Here is a 21,857-nt window from a genome sequence, read left to right as displayed (position 1 = left end):
ATAATGAAACTCAAAGTGCTTAGTACAAAGAAAGCTGGTTCAAAATTATGTTTCAAATAGCAAACCAATACAACGTAAAACTTAAGAAAAATGAAATGGGTATACCTACAATTAATTCTCTAACCACATTTCTTAGCACAACAAACTCAACCTGAGCAAGCTGGCACACAGTAGGTCCTCAACACACCTGAGTGGTAACCACAGTGCAATCTCAGTTTCAAAGGTCATTGGTTGTAAGGAGCCAACATATCACTGCATTAAGTTGAAATCAGCTTTTCAGATCACATAGAGAATGGCACTTGTCATTTTTTTTTCTACATTCTCTGCCTTGTTTCTAAAAACTATTCAGGTGTCAATGCCAACCTTTCTACCTCATCTTGGCAAAGTTTAATTGGAACAGGCAGTTTCTCATGACCTTCGAGTCTGTGTTCAACAATGAAATCATTTGGCTTTATATCCTATCCAGTTATTAATCACATACAACAAAGAAAGAACTTTCACACGGAAAATGTGAAACCTCTGCCAGCCAACATTCATTCCAGTTCCCATTCAGTTACAGCGAAGGTCATGGAAGACTATGCAATGACCTCGTCTTTTTGCAAACTACATTCAACAATTTGCTGGAGAGGAAACTGAACAGTTATGTGACTCTATGACAAATGTTCCTGGAGCTGTGCAGTCAGAGAGCGCACTGGGGGACAGCAGCTGGGCCCTGGGCAGAGAGAAAGGAGGGAGGAGAGGCAGGGAGCTGGGTGCCCCTGCAGGACCCATTGCCTGACATGGGATGCCCACACCAGGACCTCAGCAACCCCACCTCACCCATTTAAAGAAAGCCAGTTATATATTCTAGCTGAAATCAACTTTTTAGAAATCAATCTCAACAACTTTATTTTTTTCAATTAACAAAGCAAATGTTTACAACTCTGTTCTTTTTGTTGTTGTTGTTGTTGTGATGATGGTTCATTTGGCCCTTGATTTTATTCTCTCAATTGTGTGAGGAAGTGGCAGCATAATGAATATAATCCCAGGAATCGACCTGTGCCTGTAATTAACAGGCACTTCTTTCCTTCCAGCCCTACAAAGCCCCTCTTAGCATCCAGAAATAGGACCATCTGTTCTGCCCACAACTCCTGGATGGTTTTAACTCAAACACAGGCCTCTGGACTAAGTCCACAATTAAAACTAATATTGCTCTGTCTGCCAAGCTGAAGATATTTCCTAAGGCATTAATAATCAGCTCAAATGAAGGACAAAATTAGGACGACAAGAGATATAAGTTTTTGTCTTGTTTGTTTTTCCTATCCCTTTCCTAATACCAGTCGGTCTTTATATGCGGAAAGACACAAATGAAAAACTAATCTTTTAGAAATCTTGCAATTCCCTAAATGTTTTAGTCAGTTTTTTTTTGCTGCTGTGACTAAAATACCCAACCAGAGCAACTGTAGAGAGGGAAAGGTTATTTGGGGGCTCACAGTTTCAGAGGTCTCAATCCACAGACAGCAGGCTCTATTCCTCAGGGCTCAAAGTGAGGTAGAACATCACAGAGGAAGAGTGTGGCAGAAGGAAAAAGCTTGCTTGATGATCAGGAAGAGAGAGAGAGAGATTCCACTCCCCAGATACAAAATATATGCCCCATAGCCACGCCCCCAGTGAACCACCTCCTCCAGACACACCCCCTTGCCTCCAGTAACCACTCAGTTAATTCCATCAGGGATTAATTCATTGATTAGGTTAAGGATATAGCCAATTATTTTTCCTCCAAACCTGCTTGCATTATCTCACATGTGAGCTTTGGGGGACACCACATCTAAACCATAACCCTAAGTCAGTCCACAGTGTGAAGATGTGGGCTGAAGGTCACGTCTCCAAGGTACAATAAATGCCACTCTGCCATGGCTCTAAAGCATTCTGTAGGCTAGACAGGTCTTCAAAAGATTTCTGTTCTCCAGATTTGATCTCTTCTCTTGTTTCAAGAGTCAAGGTCAAAGGAAAATTTCCTAACATACTTTGTTTCCCTGTGAGAAGCAGACCCAGAGATAAACATTCAAGTCTTAATAGTTTATTTTGGAGGTGTTCCTAGTAAACACTAGCAGGGAGTAAAGAAATGAGACAGGGAAGTAAAGTTAGCCAGTGAAACAGTCATTATCAATCAAGTTACCACTGCAATTCACCTGGGAACTTGGACAACCCATGTAAAATGCTCATCTCAAAGTTGGATCAACTGAGACAGCAGAAAACTAGAGAATTTATACTTCAGCAGTCACTCACTGGGGTGGGGGTGGGGGGGCAGTTGGGGGTAAGGGACTGGCACTTCCTGCCAGCCCTGGGTGTGTATGAGCTTGTCCAGACAGAGCATGCCTACAGGCAAAGGAATGTTGGTGCCCACAGCTGTAAGTCCTAGTACCTGGAAATGCCAGAGAAGAGGGTATGAGTGGGGCCAAGAGTCCCTGCTGTAGCTAGGATCAGAATTATTTCCTGAAGCGTACTTAAGTCAGAGGTACCATGTTTCTTTAAGGATACACATCACAGAGTACAAAGTTCTTTTCCACAAAATTACCTTTCAAAAAAGAGGATGTCACCTTATATTTATATGCTGAGTGGTCTCATATTATGGAAAACCATTAATTATTGTCTTAATACAAAACAGCAAAGTACTGTGATGGAAAGACACACCCATGTGAAAAGACCCCAATCGATGTTCTACATAGAGCTATTAAAAGGTCATGCAAAAAAACTGAATACAGACTTGTTTATTGAGGGCAAAGATGGAATAGCAGAGTCTCACATAAAAAGGTGAGTAGACAATGGCTGTTATGAGAATCTTGAAATGTGGCAATACAACTACAAAATACAGGAAATGAGATCCTCTTGGCCAGTAATTCCAGAAATTGAACACTAAACAATATGTAGTATTAACAATTGTATGCTAGCTGGATGGCAGAGATACTGGAATTTATATAAAATAATGGTGTAAAGTTTATTACACTTAACTCAGTCCTCTGTAGAACACTCAGTAATGTCTGTCAATAACTGCAAAAATTAAACTTACCCTAGAAATGATATTTCTAGAAATTTATCAGAAACAACTGAAATGAAGGACAGTAACAATGATAATAATGATAGGAAATATTTATCTAGCACTTAAATAGCTATGCCAGACTGCTCGAGTCTATTCTAACTGCTGTGTCAGGCTCTCAACTGGAAGCCACTGTGCCCCTAGGGGACATCTGGCAGAGAGAGGTCTTTACTTGTCACCACTGGTGGATGGAGACCAGAGGTGATGTTAGCCATCCACCATACCTCACAACAAAGAATTATCTGGCCCAAAGTGGCAATAGTGTCCTGGCTGAGAATAGGAGTAGTAACAGTAGCAGTCGTCATTGTCCCCAGGGTACTGGGGTTATATCTGCCCACTTATATGATCCTCACAACAATTTTATTGCATTTTTATGGATAAAATACTCTGTGGATAACTTTTCACTTTATTATTCATTTGCCAATGCACTATAATCTGCAATGTTGAAAAACTAGAAATAACCTGAACACCAAAAAGAAAAAAAGAAATTATGACATGACATAACTACCTGATAGAAATTTGGAAAATGTTCATGAAATCATGTAAAACTAAAGCAACAAAGAAAAACATTACAAATATTACACAATTACAATTATTTTTAAGTGTGGATACAGAGACTAAATGAGATAATAAGAAATAAAAATTACTATTCTGCTAAGATGGTAGCAAAATATTTTTTAACTTTATTTATTCTTTTATCTATCTATTTATTTATTTATTTTAAATACATGACAAAAGTTACCACTTTTGTCTCAATCAAAACAGATGGGCTGTTTTAACTGCTTTATATCTATACACATATAGAGCACAATTTTTCGTATCTATATATAAAGTATGTTTACGCCAATTTATGCCATTATACATGTACTTTGTTTTTTTTGTTGTTTTTTTTTTTGTTTTTTGTATTACATTAGTATTCTTTGATATAACTATGATTTTTAAAAGAAAAAACTCTCAACAATGGAGAAAAAAATATGGGAAGCTTTTTTAAAAGATTGAAATATCTTTACCAACACAGTTTTGTTTTTAAAGAGAATTTTTTTAATACCTTTATTTTGTTTATTTATTTTTATGTGGTGCTGAGGATGGAACCTAGTGCCTCACAGGTGCAAGGCAAGCACTCTACCGCTGAGCCATAACCCCAGCCTCTAACAACACAGTTTTAAAAATAAGAATTTCCATGGGACAGCACAAAATGTTGTAATGTTATTGATTTAAATTTTGAAGTGACAACACCATTCAGGGTAAGGCTAATTAATTTGGATTTTATATCTACCTCTTTCTATCTTTTGGTTGTTTTGTGGCACAGTATCACCTATAGAGAAACAGCAAATCAAATCTCAATTCAGCCAACTTGATTCATACTAGTGGCTCTATTAATAGTAGTAGTAATTAACAGGAGCATTAATTACAGTGGTTGCATTATTACTGGTGCTATAATTAGCAACATTTATGGAATGCATCCTACGTGGATTACTATGTAATTTAATTCTCACAATATCTACATGGAATGGATGCTTTTACTGTCCCCTTTTTCCACAGAGGTCACTAATACTGAAAAGTGAGCAACTTGCCCAGGTATTTCAGTGTTAGTAAATAGGAGTACCTGAAGCAGAATTCATACAGACTGACTCTGAAGTCCAAGTGCTCCAATCAAAAGGGAAGGACCTGCTCCCACATGCTCCTCCTCACCCAACACCAGGGAACCAATCACATCTACAACACGAGATGTAAAAACTGGCATCTGAAGTAAGTTTACTAATTTGTCTAAGATGACTTAATATCGTAACGGATCTTGTTGCAAATAATTATTTTCATAACCACATTGGCAAATAAAATGTTTGCTAAGAAACAGCCAAGTAAATTCAAAGGAGAAATAGATAAGGCCATCAAAGTGTCTGTAGGAAATCCTGAGATCAACAGTTCTAACATGGGGAGGATTTTCAATAATCCTCCAGTCCCATTGACTATTCTGTTCTCACGTATTTGTGGATTTAAAACACACAAACACACACACACACACACACACACAAACACTTGCTAATAGGAAAATGGAGACCTTAGAATACACAGCAGAAGGACTGTTTAACCAATTTAAGCATCTGTTTCTGGAATGCTGAAGGGGATGGGAAGGCTAAATATAAAAACACTGTTTGAAGATATTAAATTGTTGGGATTCAATGTCTCTAGTACAGTCTCACCTACCCAGAGCCTATATTACAAAATGAAGTCACAGAAAACAAAATGCTCTGATCTTCCCAGATCCCTGAAGCACAGATTAACTTAACAAATAACAGGGATCAGAGCACTGATAACATATCATCATGGGGAAGTGAGGGGGATTTGGCATAAGGCAAGTATAGTCTCCTGCCCTTGCTTAGCTGCAATCAGCTGAAACCAGGCTGTGGGTGTTTGTGAGGGAGTCTGGAAAAACAACTGGACTCCAAATTCCACATCTCCATGTCCAACAGTCTCTGGTTCCAATAGGCTACAATGTCAGAGGGGAACCTGACAAGTGAGGGCAGGACAGGAGGCAAAAAACCAACCTGTGAATACAACTCACATTTCTTCTGTCCACACAGTATGTGTGTCTAGCAAATGGAGAAAACCATCAAGATGTACCTTAAGCACCAAAAATGTACAATTTTTAATACACGTGATGATTTAACTATATAAAGAAATCCTGGTGTTATCTCACTGTTTGTTTTAAACTTATTAGAAATAAACAACTGAAGTGAAAGATGAGAGCAACAATAATAGAAATATTTAGATAGCACCTATTAACACAGTGATGGGCTGTTTTAACTGCTTTATATCAGGTGTTCTTAACCAGTAGAACTTTCTAGGGCCATATTATTAGGACCTTCTGATTATGTGGTCTTCAGTTTGAGGCCTCTACTACACCTGTTAAATATTTTGAATAGTACCCTCTGCCTGAAAAGACAATAAATAATTAAAACAAATAACATGCCTATAGAAGCCTATACAATTATTTCCATTAATACTTCAAATAGATTAGCCAAATGTTAGCCTTTGAAATAACCTTCCCCTTTTCCACATTCTGGAAGGCAAACAACTTTGGAAATATCTGTTTGATAATCTAATTATCACAAGTATTGGCCTATTTGCTTTGTGGACCTATTTGCAACTATGACTACATATGAGAATTCGAAAGTTTTGAGTCTGAACTTGCACACAAAAAGAATTCAAACTCAAAACATGATATATGCCATACATATTATTTCATCTATAAATTTACAAAATTTCAACAATAACTCCTGATGAGACATTTGAATTATTATTCATAACAATGACTATGAATAACAATGTATCAATATTGGTTCATTTACTGTGACATAACAGTAATGTGAGATATTAACATGGGGGCCCTCAACCCACAGGATAAACCAGAACTCTCTGTACCATCTTTGTAAATTTTATGCAAATGTAAAACTATTCTAAAATAAGTGTTTATTTCAAAAAAGACATAAATACAAATTATAAAGGTACAGTGTATTTTCTTAAGGAAAAACACAAGAACTAATTCTGGTATGTTCATATTAAATTTTCAGTCTTACATACTATTATCTTTCAAAACAATAAAGATAAATGGCCTAGAATCATTCAACTGATTTTGATGGCATACTGGCCTCCACAGGCACACCTGCTTCCCCTCATTTCTGACTGGAATTCCATCTCATTCACTCACCTAAAACATTCTGAGTCACCAAAACATACCAAGAACAGTGGTATCTCCGAAGACTCAAAGACAAACAAGAACAGGCCTGTCTTCAAGCTCCAAAGCAAAAGTTCTCAAACATGCATATTGACCACGTGGAGAAGATCATTAAAATGTAAGTCTCCAGGACTCACTTTGCAGAGGTAGATTAGATTTTCAAAAATACAGATAACATCTGCATAGATGCTGTGACAGGTGAACACAACTAGGAATTAATGAATTTGATACGAGTAGAGAAGCTGTAAGACGAGAGAAAAGGGAAACCTATACTTGGTGGTTAGGAAGGAATTCCTTGACAAGGTGTACTAGACTGACCACAGGAGGGAATTATTGATGACCTGCTAGCAGAACAAACCATGAGGTCACACCCTGCTTCCAACTGTCCAATTCCAAGTACATCAACAATGCTTCTCAAAGTCACTGAAATGGCCCCAAAGCATCAACCCAGGCACTGGAAACCAGCACTGTAGATGAGCCTAAATCCAGACACACGAAAACAGGATTCTAATGCCTAGTTGGATGCTATATCCCAGAAAAACCAATTTGCCTCTGTAGCTTGCACAGCCATTTCAGTAGAAGAGCTTTTTCACATGCTAATTATTTTTCCAATTTTAGCCTACTTGAGTGGCAAACTGGAGTGCCCTGTTGACTTAGGTTGCTTGGCTTTGCTCTTTATTTTTTTTATCTCCTACAATCAGCCTGTTAGTGGGCACATTATTGTCAGGATGTCAATTTTAGCAGCACTCACACCCACTACCTTTCTAATTTACTGTTCTAAATCTGGAAACTGATACCCAAGTGTGAAATAAGAAAACAATCACGAAATAAAGCCTTAAGGCACTGACTTTGTGGTGTGCCTGCCTTCCAGGGGGCAAATGTCCATCACAAGCTCTGTGTGCACAGTCTGTAAGGCACAAGCAATGATCCCATGCAGCCAGTGAGTAGAATCATTAAGTTTAAAACCAGATTTAAAAGACTCCAACGCTTCCATGAACTACTACCACAGGATGCAGGAAACAGCAGGTGCTCGATAATTGTTCACCAAATCATTTATTTTTGGCCTCCTACTCTATTTTTTCCTCCTCATTTCTAATTCTGAGCCATGTGTGGTGTAGTTGAGGTTGATAGAAAACAGGGCACTATTCAAGAAAAATAGATGAGAAAATTCAAAAACTTAGAGGGAAATCAATGCTTATGTGCTTCACAACACAAACCCAATATGCTAAGAGTGATTCATCATAAAACACCAGGCAAATACTATTTACTAAATGTCTTCCAGACTATGGGAAGTAAATGTCAATTCTTTATTTCAGTAATCAAGATGCAGATTTACCTTCAACACTTTCTATTTTTATTTAGATTTTACTGCTCAGAGAAATTCTGCAGCATAAGGCCTAGCAACCAACCCAGTGAATACACAGAAAGCAATCTCAAGGACTTTTTAAAAATTCAGTACACCTCATTTAACCACAAAATAAATTCTTGTCATAAAACGTAAGATTCTCTTTGTAATAGCAGGAGAAATGAACAGGCAGGAGATGGATAGACAAGAAAGGCTCCATGGGACACAAAAAGGGACATGAGAACTATTTCCTCAGTCCACTTGCAGAATATCTACAACTTCCCTGTTTAAAAATCCATCACTTTGAAATACATAAGAGCAAAGACAGAACATGGCCATTGGTTTAAAGAACTCACATGAGCAGAGTTAAAACATAATAGTTATTTTCATTTTGAGATGTTTTTCTCTCCTGTTCCCAAGTGTGCCTTAAACCATTCTCTCTCTCTCTCTCTCTCTCTCTCTCTCTCTCTCTCTCTCTCTCACACACACACACACACACACTCTCTCTCTCTCTCTCTCTCTCACACACACACACACACTCTCTCTCTCTCTCTCTCTCTCTCTCTCTCTCTCTTATACTCTTTCTGCTGTACGACTAACTATTCAGTTAGATAATATATATTCATTAACAACTAACTAACGAGTTCTTATTAGATTGGCTGATGCTAGATTGCATAGGTGGGTTTGAGTTATCTCAAAAGAAAGTCAATCTGCCATAAATTTCATCTGCAAAACAGAGGAAGCATGCGATCCAGAAGTCAACAAGAAAATAGGCCAGGTCAGAAGCCAGGAGACTAGCCCTGGCAGAAAGTTCCCAGTAAGGGGCTGGTTGTGCCAGTAGAAGAGGATCAGTGCTGGTGTGATAAAAGGACCTGCTTCTCAGAGGGCCAAGTGGATTGCTATCTGACCAGGTATTTTCACTGATGAAACGCAAGTGACCTGGAAGAATCTGTGGGAGGTGCCTATCTTTCCAGCACCTTGTAGCCAGCCTCTCTGAGTATCCGGATCAGCGGCATTCAACTGACATCTCTCATGTTCCCAGACTACCAAGACAGTTCTCCTCTATTTGGAGAAATAACTTCACTGCAGACTAAATAAAGCTTTTTATATAAAGCACCAAAAGGCAAATAGGTCATGTAGCACAAAATGATTGGGGAGGCTTGCACCCCTTCTCGTGGTTCACCTGGCTTGCCTGCAAACAGTAAAAACCCTTCTGAACAAATGAAAGTGAACTTTGAAACCAGCAAAACATTTCTGGCACCCTGCCACAAAGACACCCTCCAAGCAACTGCAGGCCATTTGCTGTTCTATAAGGCTATTTCCTGCCATGGAGTAGATCTGTGGTTAAAGGAGCCCAGCCTAGAATTACAGTCTCAAAACTTTGATGTGAAAAATCACTAACAGATCAGAATTGAAGGATGAGGACAAACTGGTAAATTTTCAAGATAATGGTGCATGTGGGGCCTCGTTTAAACTAATGTCTTATTGCACCTAAGTCTTTCTGGTATTCACTACAAAATCTCTACTATCATAAGCAGTCATTGTTTGTTATAAATTTTTCCTCAATTTGGCTAAGTTACATGCCAGAATGTTACATACACACATTTAAAGACTAACTCAGCCCATTTTCCTCTATCGTGCAACTGAGGAAACTGAGGCTCAGAACGCAGCATGGTTGGCATTACATTTTAAGTCTAATTCCACAGCCCCTCTCTACTAATCTAACATGTTCCATAAAATACATGGAAGACACGTTTCTCTCTAAATTATCCTAGGCTTGCTCTCCATATGAAAATAATTTATTAAGTGTATAAAAAATGTGATAAAGTAGAAAGAGCACCTATATAATTACTAGTCTCAGCACAGCTCAGGATGACAGATTCCACAATGAACCCACAGAGAAGGAGAAAATATAGACTCTCAGTCCAAACACTCAAACTTCTATCCAGAGATCTGGAAATAATATCCGTCTTTTAAATTAGAAGTTCACCATCTTAAAACTCAAAAGAAATTCAAGTAAGTCATTCACAGTCTGCCATTGTGGGAGTAGGAATATCTTTTGGAATCATGAAGAGTTTAAAAGTCAGAAATCCAAACTCCAGAAAAAAAATGAGAAAAAGGCAAAAGGCAATTTGTTGAAGAATTCACAGGAAGGGCCTGCAAACATATGCAGAGAAGTTCAATTGCACAAAAAAGAAAAGCAAGTTCAAACACAGATCTACCACTTTTCACTTCTCTACCCTTTGTGGATGTCAATTTAACTGTAAAAGCATATTTGCACCAATAATTACCCCAGTGGACTAAGATACGTGTACACGGGTATTTTTAGTATATTTTTAACGGGATGGCCCCAACACAGAATGATTTCAATTTTGGTTCAAAGAGAAAAACTTTATTTGTGGGAACCTACACATAAAGCCTTATATTTGCATACTGATAAGGAAAACATGTAGCTAGGACAAATAAAACTATTAACCATGGTTATCATGGGGGAGAGGGAATGATAGTTTTCTGTTTTGCATAATTTTCAATCTGCATTGAATGTTTTTCAAGGAGTCTGAATAATTAATGTATTTTTAAAGATTTTTTAAAGCATTACTAAAAATTAGATTTGGGGTCAAAAAGTTCTTCTAATAAAATGTTCCTTGAACTTGATATCAATTGCATAGCCATTGTACAATAATCTCTGCCCAGCTCATAATCCACCTTTCGATAGTCTGATTTCACAAAGTGTGACCTATGTTCCTTTAGTCCTAGACTAAAATTTCACTTTGACACAATGGTAGAATTGGACTATGACTCAGCTTCCTCTTCCAAACAATGAAAGTCCTAGAGCAGTGGGAAAAAACTACTTGAGTTGCTGGTTCACTGAACTGTTCAAAGTAAGGTCAAAGTATTGGGGCAGGAGCAAGGAGACCACCGTGCTCACGTCATACCAGTCCCCTCAATGTCTCTCCAACCAAATCCTGGGATTTGCTAATGGTTAGAATAGGAAGCACCTGGTGCCCTCTATGGAGGGGTCAGAGAACCCAAATGAAAACATGAAACAGATCCAGGACCAGTTGCTGAACATGCCTTTCAAGTAATGCCAAGGAAAAATAAAATACACTAAAAAGAAGACGGGTGCACAGTTCCAGCTTAAACATTTTAATGAATGTAATGAACATAATGTGTGATTTCCTGTTCCTAGACTCTAAAGAGCAGGCAAAGCCCATTATTAACTGACTAAATTTTTATAATTTTTACTAAATTTTTATACTTTTTTTTTTAAACTTGGAGTGATTACTATAGCTTGCAAAATACTTCAAAACTTATTACACCAAGAATCCTGACCACAATCCTGGAGGGAATCCTACCTATTGAGAGATCTCATCTCAGAGGCTCAGGGATTCAGTCCATGGTGGGGGTAGCTGGGGCCCAGGACTTGAGTGCCAGGTCACACCCTCCAAGTATCATGTTCATCACATGGCTCATCACCCACTCCCCAAGTCTTTTTCAAACAAGTCATGCTCTCTTCCTTTCTCAGATATAACGATTCTTCTGCTTTTTAATCATATTCCACCCCGGCAGATGACCATGGTCCTTTCAGTCAGCCAACTTGTGTTTGCCTTCTCACACAACCTTCCCAGGACCTCACCCCGCAGAGGAAGAATGATCACCTTTATTTTCCTGCCATCAGCCCCTCCCCAGAGTAAGATATATACCAGGTTCTCAATGTTGACGAAATAGGTGAAAGAATAAAAAATAATGGAAGACATCAGCAATCCAACTGGGTTGCAACAAATGAGCCAGGGTCAGGGAGAACCTCCTGAAAGTGTCATCAGATGGCCACTCCTCCTCCCTCTCCCTCCTCTCCCCCTCACATGCAAGTGCACACGCACCGGCGCACACAGTCCAAGATGATCAGAAAGTCTCATGCCTGTGCTTGGGAGGTTGAGGCAGGAAAATCCCAAGTCATGAGTTGTTCAAGGCCAGCCTCAGCCACTTAGTGAGAATCAGTCTCAAAATGAGGGGCGGTGGGGGGTGGATTAAAGAGCTTGGGATGTAGTTCCATGGTATAGCACCCCTGGATTCATCCCCAGTAACGCAAAAAGTATTTTAAAAAATAATAAAAATATTTAATATCAAAATTGTTAAATTATAAAAGATAATATTTTATATAAAATGATATCATATTCAAATATAACATTTTATATATTTTATATTATAAAATGTTATCTCTTGTGCTTTAAAATCTCATGTTTTGTGGTATGTATCATTATATTGCAAAAATATTATATATGTGTGTATATATAATACTCAACGTTTTCAGCCAGCCTTGTCCCATGAGGATACCCAGAAGAGCCACCTGCTCCCCAGAGGAACAGCTAGAGCTTCTTCCCAGATGACGCCCAGTTCTGAACACACCACCCCCTCCCACAGCACAGAGGGAAGCTAAGCCTCTGTCCCACCCTCCTGTTGCCCAAAGGAAGCCTTTCAGGTGCTGAGCCCTTCCTGCCTGGCAGCCACAGCTGGGGCTGGGGTACAGTGCAGTCAGCCTCTCTCCTCCCCAAGGTGTCAGTCGGAGGGGGATGAATAACATCCCCTTTTGCCCCTCTGTGGTGGCTCCACAGTAGGCACACTTGGAAAGCTTCTAAAAAGCTTCAAAGTCAAGGCCTCAGGCCAATGACATCAGGATTCCTGGCTGGGGGTCTTCAGCACGGTGGTGTTTCTAATACTTGGTTTTGAGACTTTTAATCTGTCCATCTAAAAAGGAAACGGCCAACACAGATGTGGAGTCCTGTCAGACAACAAGGGAGCAGGAAGGGTGGCACGAGGAGCAGGCACTCCCAGGAGCAGCTTCCTGAACAGGGGAAACTTGCAGACACAAATCATCCGGGCATTCACAGATGCCTAGGTGCCCCAGGATGCCTCCCAAGGATCGTTCTCATTTCACATTTTCAATTTATTTTTTAAACTTTGGTCTCCCTCTGAATACTTTAACCACCAGTGAAATGTTATTTTTAACATGAAACATCACTACCACTAATAAGATCACCAAAGAAATCTACACTACAGAAATAAACAAATAACAACACAAAAGAAAACCTGGGCTCCATAACAACCTATGAGGAGAAGCTGGACCCTGGTGGAATTTCATATGGTAACCACACTAGTTTGGTTTTCTATTTTTATTAAAATAACATGCCCTGAGATACTTTTTTTTTTTTATTAAAAGAAATGCTTTCTATTTTCCTAAAGCCTTGACTGGCCAGAGAAGAGGAAAGAATGCTATCTAAATAGACCAGAAATCAGCCTACACAGCATTTAAATATATTTGAAGCTGTAGTCCACTCACTGAGTTTGCTTGCTATTTAAAGGTTTGTCTGTATTTTTCTTCTAATGGTCTTGTAATTTCAACCACTCTAACTACCCAGACCATCTGTAGCAAGACAGTAAGACAAAAACTAGCCAAGACTGCAGACACTATTCATGCTAAGGAAAGAAAGAGGATTACACGAGAATACAAAGAAATTTAGAAAGGCTACCATGCTGCAACCAATGACTGCTTCTAAGCATAGGGCTTTAATTTGGGTCCACGGAAGGTATTTCAATTTTGTGTTTCGGCCACATCATTCTTCAATAAGAGAATAAAGTAGGAGCCAATGAGGAGAACTATAGCACAGTGATATCCTGTGACACTTGGCCAAGAAACCAAGCTCACTAAGAAGCTATAGGCTGCTTCATTCATTTTCATTTAAATTTGCTCTGTGCTGTGGATATTTACAGTACGTACTCACCATCTCATTCATATGGATCTCGAAAGGAAAACATTAAGGGAAAGAGTAATCTCAAAAAAAAAAAGAAAAAATGTTTTTAACTCTAAGTATCCTACAAGATTTTCCCGAGTGACAATATTCATTCATGAACTATATGGTCAAACAAAACACATTAGTTGAATCTTTTTCTCAGGAAGCTCATAAGACAGTACACACATACATCCATTAAACAAGATGTGGATGTCTGAGCCGGGCACAGTGGCGCATATCTATAATCCCAGAAGCTCAGGAGGCTAAGGCAGGAGGATCTGGAGTTCAAAGCCACTTCAGCAATTTAGTGAGGCCCTAAGCAACTTAGTGAAACCTGTCTCTAAATAAATAAAAAAAAAAGGTTTTTTAAAGAAGGGTTGGGGATGTGGCTCAGTAGTTCAGCACCCCTGGATTCAATCCCTGGTACAAACAAGAAAGAAAGAAGGATATGGATGACTGAACTTAATGAGAGAAAAGCACAGATGACACTCCTCTATGACACATTTGCATGTCCCCTGGACAAGCCATACCCAAACAAACCCCCATTGATAATGCCTCCCCAAAATACAAATAACTAATTCTGCCCTCTCTCAGAACTGAACTACAAATTTTTTAAAATTAAAATGCTTTCTCCACCAAGAGACGAGAGCGAATACCATATGGGATGAGGTCTATCAATATTCAGCACCACAGAGGAAACTCCCTCTGACAGTGAGCAGCCAACACAGAGCAAGCTGCTTTGAAAACAGCGAAGCACACTAGTCACAACAAATTTAAGGTTCCTTGGCGCTCTTCTTCCAATAACTCTGGCAAGTTGTCACCTTCAGAAGTGCATTCTGAAGCCCGCGATGCTGGTCTCCCCTGCTCAGGGTACACAGGCGTCAGGAAGGGCAGGCCTGTCACCGGCCCTGGGGCCTGCCCTCAGCAGCTTGGTTATTTAACAAATTCGGCTCAGTGAGTGAAAGAGAGAGCTCTGCCTTGGCTGACATCCTCTTTTCGAAACCTTGCTGGCCAGGCATCTCAGAAGTTGACAAACTTACCTGGTATTCGCTTGCAAGTTTGCAAAGCTGCTTGCCCCGGGAAATCAAATCTGCACTTCTTCCAGTTTAGTGCGGTGGCTGTCGGGCGGCTCATCACCTACATTTGCTGAGATGATGAGGAAAAGGATGCAGAGGAAGTGGACAACCAAAGCGGACTGCGAACTGCACACTGGGATGTCCTGTTTTTTTTTGTTTTTTTTTTTTGGTGGCTTTTATTTTTCCCACGAGAGGATCTGACTAAACCTAACCCCACCTCCCCTGAAGACAAGACAGGAAGTTACACTCTGCAGTCAGTGAAAACTCCTTAGGTAGTTTTTGTTGTTATTGTTTTTCTTTCTTTTCTAAGTCATGCGAAGGGCCTTTGAAAGTTCCTGATCTGCTACAGAGAGATGATGACTTTTCCTTCTGTTTGGGCAGTGTCCAATGGCGAGGGGCACCCACCCCCGTCCCTCCCACTAGGTATATAAATAAAGGCATTTGCCCTCCTGACTCTGCCATTGGCCTGAAGAGTCTGGTTACATATTAACTGTACTTCAAAGAATAACTCAGACTTATTATTTCACTTTAGTGTCCACATATTCCTTAGGGAAATGAAAGTCAAAATAATTGCTTCTTAATCCCTTGTAAATTGTTTTTATGGAAAGAATAAACTTAACCACACAGAATTATAAGATAAAAGGTAACCACTTTGACTCATATTTTCCATACCATTCTATGTTGGGTATTTGCCACAGTCTTTTGCTATCATTATGCACATGCTATCCACGCATATGTAAAAAGCAAGAAACATTATTATTCATATTATTGCACCTGCTTTCTTTATCTTTATCTGATTTTTCTCTTTTCTGCTTTGAAATAAAAACTTTCTTCTTATTGCAAAAACTTTCATTGAATATGTACCCCTATTAGAATGCAGACCAGTTGGAATTAAAAGGCTGCTGAATTTCTGCTGCTGGCTGAGGTATAGAAAAGAAAAGTCTACAGAGCAGAATCTGAATGGCCCTGGCACAAATATTTCCTTTATGCTTCAACCTCTGAATCTGTGAAATGGGACAGTGACCTCGACTTGTTGTCTCATAGGTTTGTTGTGAGGATAGAGAGACACAGTGGAAAGTACAGTGATACAGATTATGTCAAATAATCTAAGCCCAAAATGGGTAACAATTTTATGGGTATACAATTCACATGGCATATGCAATTCCCCATTAACAGTGTATAATTCAAGGCTGATCAGCACATCCACAGAACTATGCAGCGATAACGCAATCAATTTTAGAAAACTTCATCACCCCCCCCAAAAAAAAGCAGACAACCTTCATGCCCTCTCCGCACCCCTGCCCAAGGCAGCAGCTAAAATGTACTTCTGTTCTCCACAGATTTGCCTGTTCTAGATATTTCATATAAATGAAAACTCAAGATACAGTATTTTATGACTGGCGTATTTTTTTAGCATGTTTTCAAGATTCTACATTGTAATATGTATCAGTGTTTGATTTTTATGACTGAATAACATTCCATTACCAAGCATGGTAGCTCAGGCCTATAATCCCAGCACTTGGAAGGCTGAGGTAGGAGGATCTCAGCAACTTAGTGAGGCCCTAAGCAACTTAGCAAGACCCTGTCCCAAAATAAAAAATAAAAAGGGCTGGGTTAAATCCCTAGTACCAAATAATAATGATAATAATGTTCTGTTACATAGATAAAATACATTTTACCAACTCATTCATCAGTTCATGGATATCTGGCTTGTTTCTATCTTTTTGGCTAATATGAATCTTTTTTATGTTTTGTACATCTGCGAACACATCTTATATGTGGGCATATGTTTTCATTTCTCTTAGAGCTACATCTCCTGGAATGGAATTGCAAGGTAAATCTATGCTCATACCTCTTGAAGAACTACCAGTTTTCCAAATTGTACCTTTGTACATATTCATCAAATTCTCTACATCCTCACCAACACCTGTTGCTGTCTCTTTTTTTATTTTAGCCATCCTAGGAGGTATGAAGTGGAATCTCAATGTCATTTCATTTCCTTGGTGGCTACCAAAGCCCAGTTTGATCAGTACCCTGAAATGTCCCTGTTCTCAAAGGAAGAACTAAATATTCAAAACAACACAAAATGAGCACTAAGATATGGTCACGATCTGATCAGAATGGACCTTGGCAACAGCACGCAATATCCTGCTATGTCCATCTTTAGCAGTGGCCAGTTCCAACAGGCATCAAAGAATTCCAGTATTTTTACTGGGATAGCTGTCCAGGTTCCTACCCACAGAAGGTCAGGGGCCTTCAGGTTTGCATCTCCAGGAGGGGGCTGCTTAAGCACCTCCTCACCAGAGGGTTGCTTCTGAAATCTCTTAAGAATATGAAATTCTAAAGATAAACATGACACTTCAATCCATGACCAATCCATCTTTTCCACCTCTCTTTCTGTATATATCTCATATATAGAAATAAGCCCAATTAAAGCAGCCTTTTGTGAGTAAATAGTTAGAATTATTTTTAGGAAGAGATTTTAGGCCAGATGTGTTTCAAGATGGAGAATCTCACAAACGTTGAAGGTAGTCAAGGGGATAACAAGCCAGGCACAGTGATGCACGCTTATAATCCCAGCAGCCAAGGAGGCTGAGGCAGAAGGATCAGGAGTTCAAAGCCAGCCTCAGCAAGAGCAAGGCACTAAGCAATTCAGTGAGACCCTGTCTCTAAATAAAATACAAATAGGGCTGGGGATGTGGCTCAGTGATTGAGTGGCCCTGAATTCAATCCCTAGTAACAAAAAAAAAAAAAAGGGAGGGGGGATTAAAAAATCAGGATCTAGACCCAAGCAAAAATTTCCCCTTCCCTGTCAAAAGCAAGATGTAATTCTTTCTTTTTTTAAAATCAATTCAAAGAGATTATCACATTTTTCAGATTTTACTTTGTTTGAATAGATTTATGTATAATGATATTAAATACCTCTTTCCTAAAACATCCTATTTGGGATTTAAATTTTTAATCCCTAAAATAAAACTCAACAGAACAAAATCCATATACAACAAAGAAAATATCAAAAGGGTACAAATTTTCAAAAATAAAAACTTTTTTAAAAAAAATATTCCAATGTAAGGCCCCAGGCCTCACAACATGGATTAATAATAGAATTCATCCATCCCCTAAAAACTTTTCCATGTCCCAAGGCTGCACTATGTAACTCATTGTTTTCATTACTTCTTGGCATACAGCTAACTATGAAACTGACCGATGAACTTTCCTCTGTCAAATAGAACTTTCCATTGTGGGAAATTTCTAGAACATTCATATTAAACTAAGAGAAAATGTCATCATGGTTCAGGAGCAAAGAAGATGGCATAACTTCTGAACCAGCTTCTACACAGGAAAAGCAGACCACTGAACAAGTATACAGGCTTCCCTGGAATCTCTCTCAAACCTTGACCATGAAGAAAATCAGGAGCTATCATCAGTTTACCAAAAGTTTTCTGAAGGCTCTTCTAGAAATATCTAGCAGGAGGCACCTTTGAAAACCCATGTGACATTAGAATCAGCTCTTCACAGATCTGCTCTTCTGCTAGATTACATAGTGGCCTCGTTTCTAGTCCTTGTGAAATCAATAGACCATTTATGTTGCAAGTATCTGTCTAGAGTATGCACTTTCTTATTCAATCTGGGGTTGACAGAAGTAATCAAATTTTGTACATATCACTAGCTCTATTATAGCTCAACAGCAACTGGCTGCCAGCCTCGTCTACTCTCATCAAAAGGGAAAGAAAAGAGGAGAGTGTAGAGAGAGTCTCAAATCAGCTGAAACCACAGGAGGCGGTAGAAGGGAGAGAGTGAAGCAATGGCTTTCCAGACGAATCCTCTCTCCATGAGGGAAACACGTGCCCAGGAGCATCAGTGTGGCCCAACCCAAGCCAGCTGACTTGGCCATTGAAGGCACACATTTTTGTCATTCTTCCTGTTATCTGCAAACCCTCTTGGCTTTGAACATCGTATTATAACTGTCAGTCCAAACTAATGAACCCACTCCTGACCTGCAGAGCGGCAGACAGGAGCTAGTGCCAAACCACACCCTCCAACACCAGGGAGATGAAATACAAGGAAGAATGCAGCGCCTCCCAAGAACTCCACACACCACTGGCTCCGTTTCCTGACTCCTCTTTATATGCACTTAAACTGGAGTCAAACATTTTTCTCAAATCAGAAAAATGTTTCATTAATCTTGTGATACAAACCAGATTAGCCTAAAAAAAAAAAAGAGTGAGAGAGAGAGAAGGAGGTTGAAATTTGACTTTGAAATTTTACTCGATAAGCATTTTTAGAATTTTAATTTCGCATGAAAACCAGGCTCCTGCTAACAGATAGTTAACAGAGACTTCAAAGCAACATGGAGGAGGACACCCCGGATACGATGACAATTTTACTCGTTCCTTTAAACTTTCTACCTTGAAATAATCTTATAAAAGAAGTTGTACCCAGAATTCTCACATGCCCTTCCTTCAGGATCCGGTGGTACTCTTACATAATCAGAGGATAAGGATGAAAACAGAGAATCAACACCAATGCAATACGAAGAACTTATCTACAGATGTGATGCAGATTTCTCCAACTGCTGTGAAATCCAAAATCCCACGTACAAGAGACACTCGAACAATCCAAGATACATCATTTTTGATGAATCGTGGCATCTCTAATGAATGTTTCTGGCCCTCCAAAAAGTGCTGCTTCTCTTCATGTCAATGAGATGGTGTCATTCACCTTTGAGTCGTCCAGAGGAGATGTATTCTTTTTTCCCAGTTCTTCCCGGTGTGTGTTTGTGTGTGTGTGTGTGTGTGTGTGTGTTGGTACCAGGGATTGAACTGAAGGGCACACAACCATTGAGCTACATCCCCAATCCTATTTTGTATTTTATTTAAAGACAGGGTCTCACTGAGTTGCTTAGCACATTGTTTTTGCTGAGTCTGGCTTTGAACTTGTGATCCTCCTGCCTCAGCCTCCCGAGCCTCTGGAATCCCTCTGTGTTTTATCTGTCAGTCTCCCACAAACTTTAAAACATCTCTAGACTTACTTATAAAACCTATTACAATGGAAATGCTACATAAATAGTTCTCCTACTGTCTTGTTTACAGAATAATGACCAGGAAAAAAATACAGGTGAAATAGCTTCGAAAACCCTTAACCCAAACTTCGGGCCAGAGAGCTCTGAGTTAGAATCCTTCTCATTTCAGAAAATATGTACAGCACGATTCATGGATTATATTAGAAACAGAAAACTGCACAATCCAGGGAAATTTCCCTTAATCAAACACGTCAGTATTTCCACAGTCAATATGTTTTACGAACAGTGAGTGGGATCAGAAAGGATTTTGAAAGAATCCCAGCAGGTCGGATCAGGCTTTGCCACCAAACGAGTTCAGGGCAAGCTCAGGTTTAACTGCCAAATCAACTACAAAGAAAATACCTTTTCAGTTCCAGAGCCCTTTTTGGGTGTTTTCTGTAACAGCAGATGAAGGATCATGAATTGGCAACCATGCAATCCACAGTCCTGCCCTCCTCCCACACACCCTTCCCACATCCTTGTTCACCTGGTCTCCAGGTCAAAGTTACCTACAGGGTTCCCCCTGCCTCCAGGCTCTCTTCACTCCAATTCACCCTCCCACGGAGCCCCCAGAGTGATGTTTCTAAAATACCTGCAACTTCCTAGTTCCAAAATCCTTCATGGTTTCTCGTAAGGATGGAGGGTAATCTTCACCAGCTCCACCTAGCTCCCCACAACCTGAACCATGTCCCTTGACTGCACTGACCCTCTACATAACACCACACTGAAGAAGGATACAAGTATGAACAAGGCATAGTCTGTCCTCAAGATTCTTAGGGCCCAATGAACCCAGTTATGATTTAGCAACCAGGTTTGAACCCAGGGGCAGGTCTCACTAAGCTTTTGAGGCTGACCTTGAATTTGTGATCCTCCTGCCTCAGCCTCCCTAGTCACTGGAATTACAGGCATGTGCCACCATGCCCAGCTAATTAACCCTAGTAAATATTTTCATCAGAGTAATATTTTTTAGAATACTTTGGAATCTCAGGGGATGGTTCCAAGACCTATGGCAGATATCAAAATCCATAAAGGCTCAAGTTCCTTTATAAAATGTTATAGCATTTCCATGTGACTTATGCTCATCCTCCCACAAACTTTAAAACATCTCTAGATTACTTATAATACCTATTACAATGGAAATGCTACATAAATAGTTCTCCTACTGTCTTGTTTACAGAATAATGACCAGAAAAAAAAATCTCCACGTGTCCATTACAGTGTAATTTTTTTTGGCAAACATTTTTGAACCATGATAGTAGAAGCCATGAATATCAATATGAATCCCATAGATATGAAGGGCTGAACTGGGATATAGCTCAGTTGGTAGAGTGCTTGCCTTGCATGCACAAAGTTCAATACCCAATAGTACAAAAAAAAAAAAAAAGATATGAAGGGCTGATTATACAGCTTTTATAATACTCATGGGGCATGTCAGGATTTTTTAATTCATTCTTGTCTAGCTAGGAAATTCTACTCTAGTTCTTGATCACAATAAAGATTATTAACAAAATCCTCTATGTCAACATGGAAAATCATTTTTTGCATGATTTTAATAACATGTCTAAAAATATTACTGTTGATATGGTTAAAACAATCATTTTAAAAACAAAAAAAAAAAAAGCAAAGTCTGGAAAAACTTTTTTTAAAAACAAGCAGACCCAAAAAAGTAATGTCAAGGATGTTATTTAATAGGCTGAGTTATTTCTCATGAGATTATTTTTTCCAGAGCACTAAGATATAAATAAAATCTAAAATCATGCCTTTATTTCCATA

General features: G+C 39.2%; 1 protein-coding gene and 1 long non-coding RNA gene across 2 annotated transcripts in view; one reads left to right on the top strand and one right to left on the bottom strand.

Annotated features, from left to right (window-relative positions):
- The window catches only part of Utrn (utrophin), a 515,860-nt gene that overhangs the window by 444,482 nt on the left and 49,521 nt on the right, over window positions 1-21,857 (bottom strand). The gene's annotated exons all lie outside the window — the stretch shown is intronic.
- LOC125615381 lies at window positions 711-18,713 on the top strand. Its single transcript, XR_007346046.1, has 3 exons — window positions 711-836; window positions 8,836-8,839; window positions 17,711-18,713. It is a non-coding gene; the product is annotated as an uncharacterized LOC125615381 (long non-coding RNA).

Source organism: Marmota marmota, unplaced genomic scaffold (genome assembly GCF_001458135.2).
Source record: "Marmota marmota marmota unplaced genomic scaffold, marMar, whole genome shotgun sequence".
In the NCBI taxonomy this organism is placed as follows: domain Eukaryota; kingdom Metazoa; phylum Chordata; class Mammalia; order Rodentia; family Sciuridae; genus Marmota; species Marmota marmota.
This window is presented reverse-complemented; position numbering and strand designations above follow the sequence as displayed.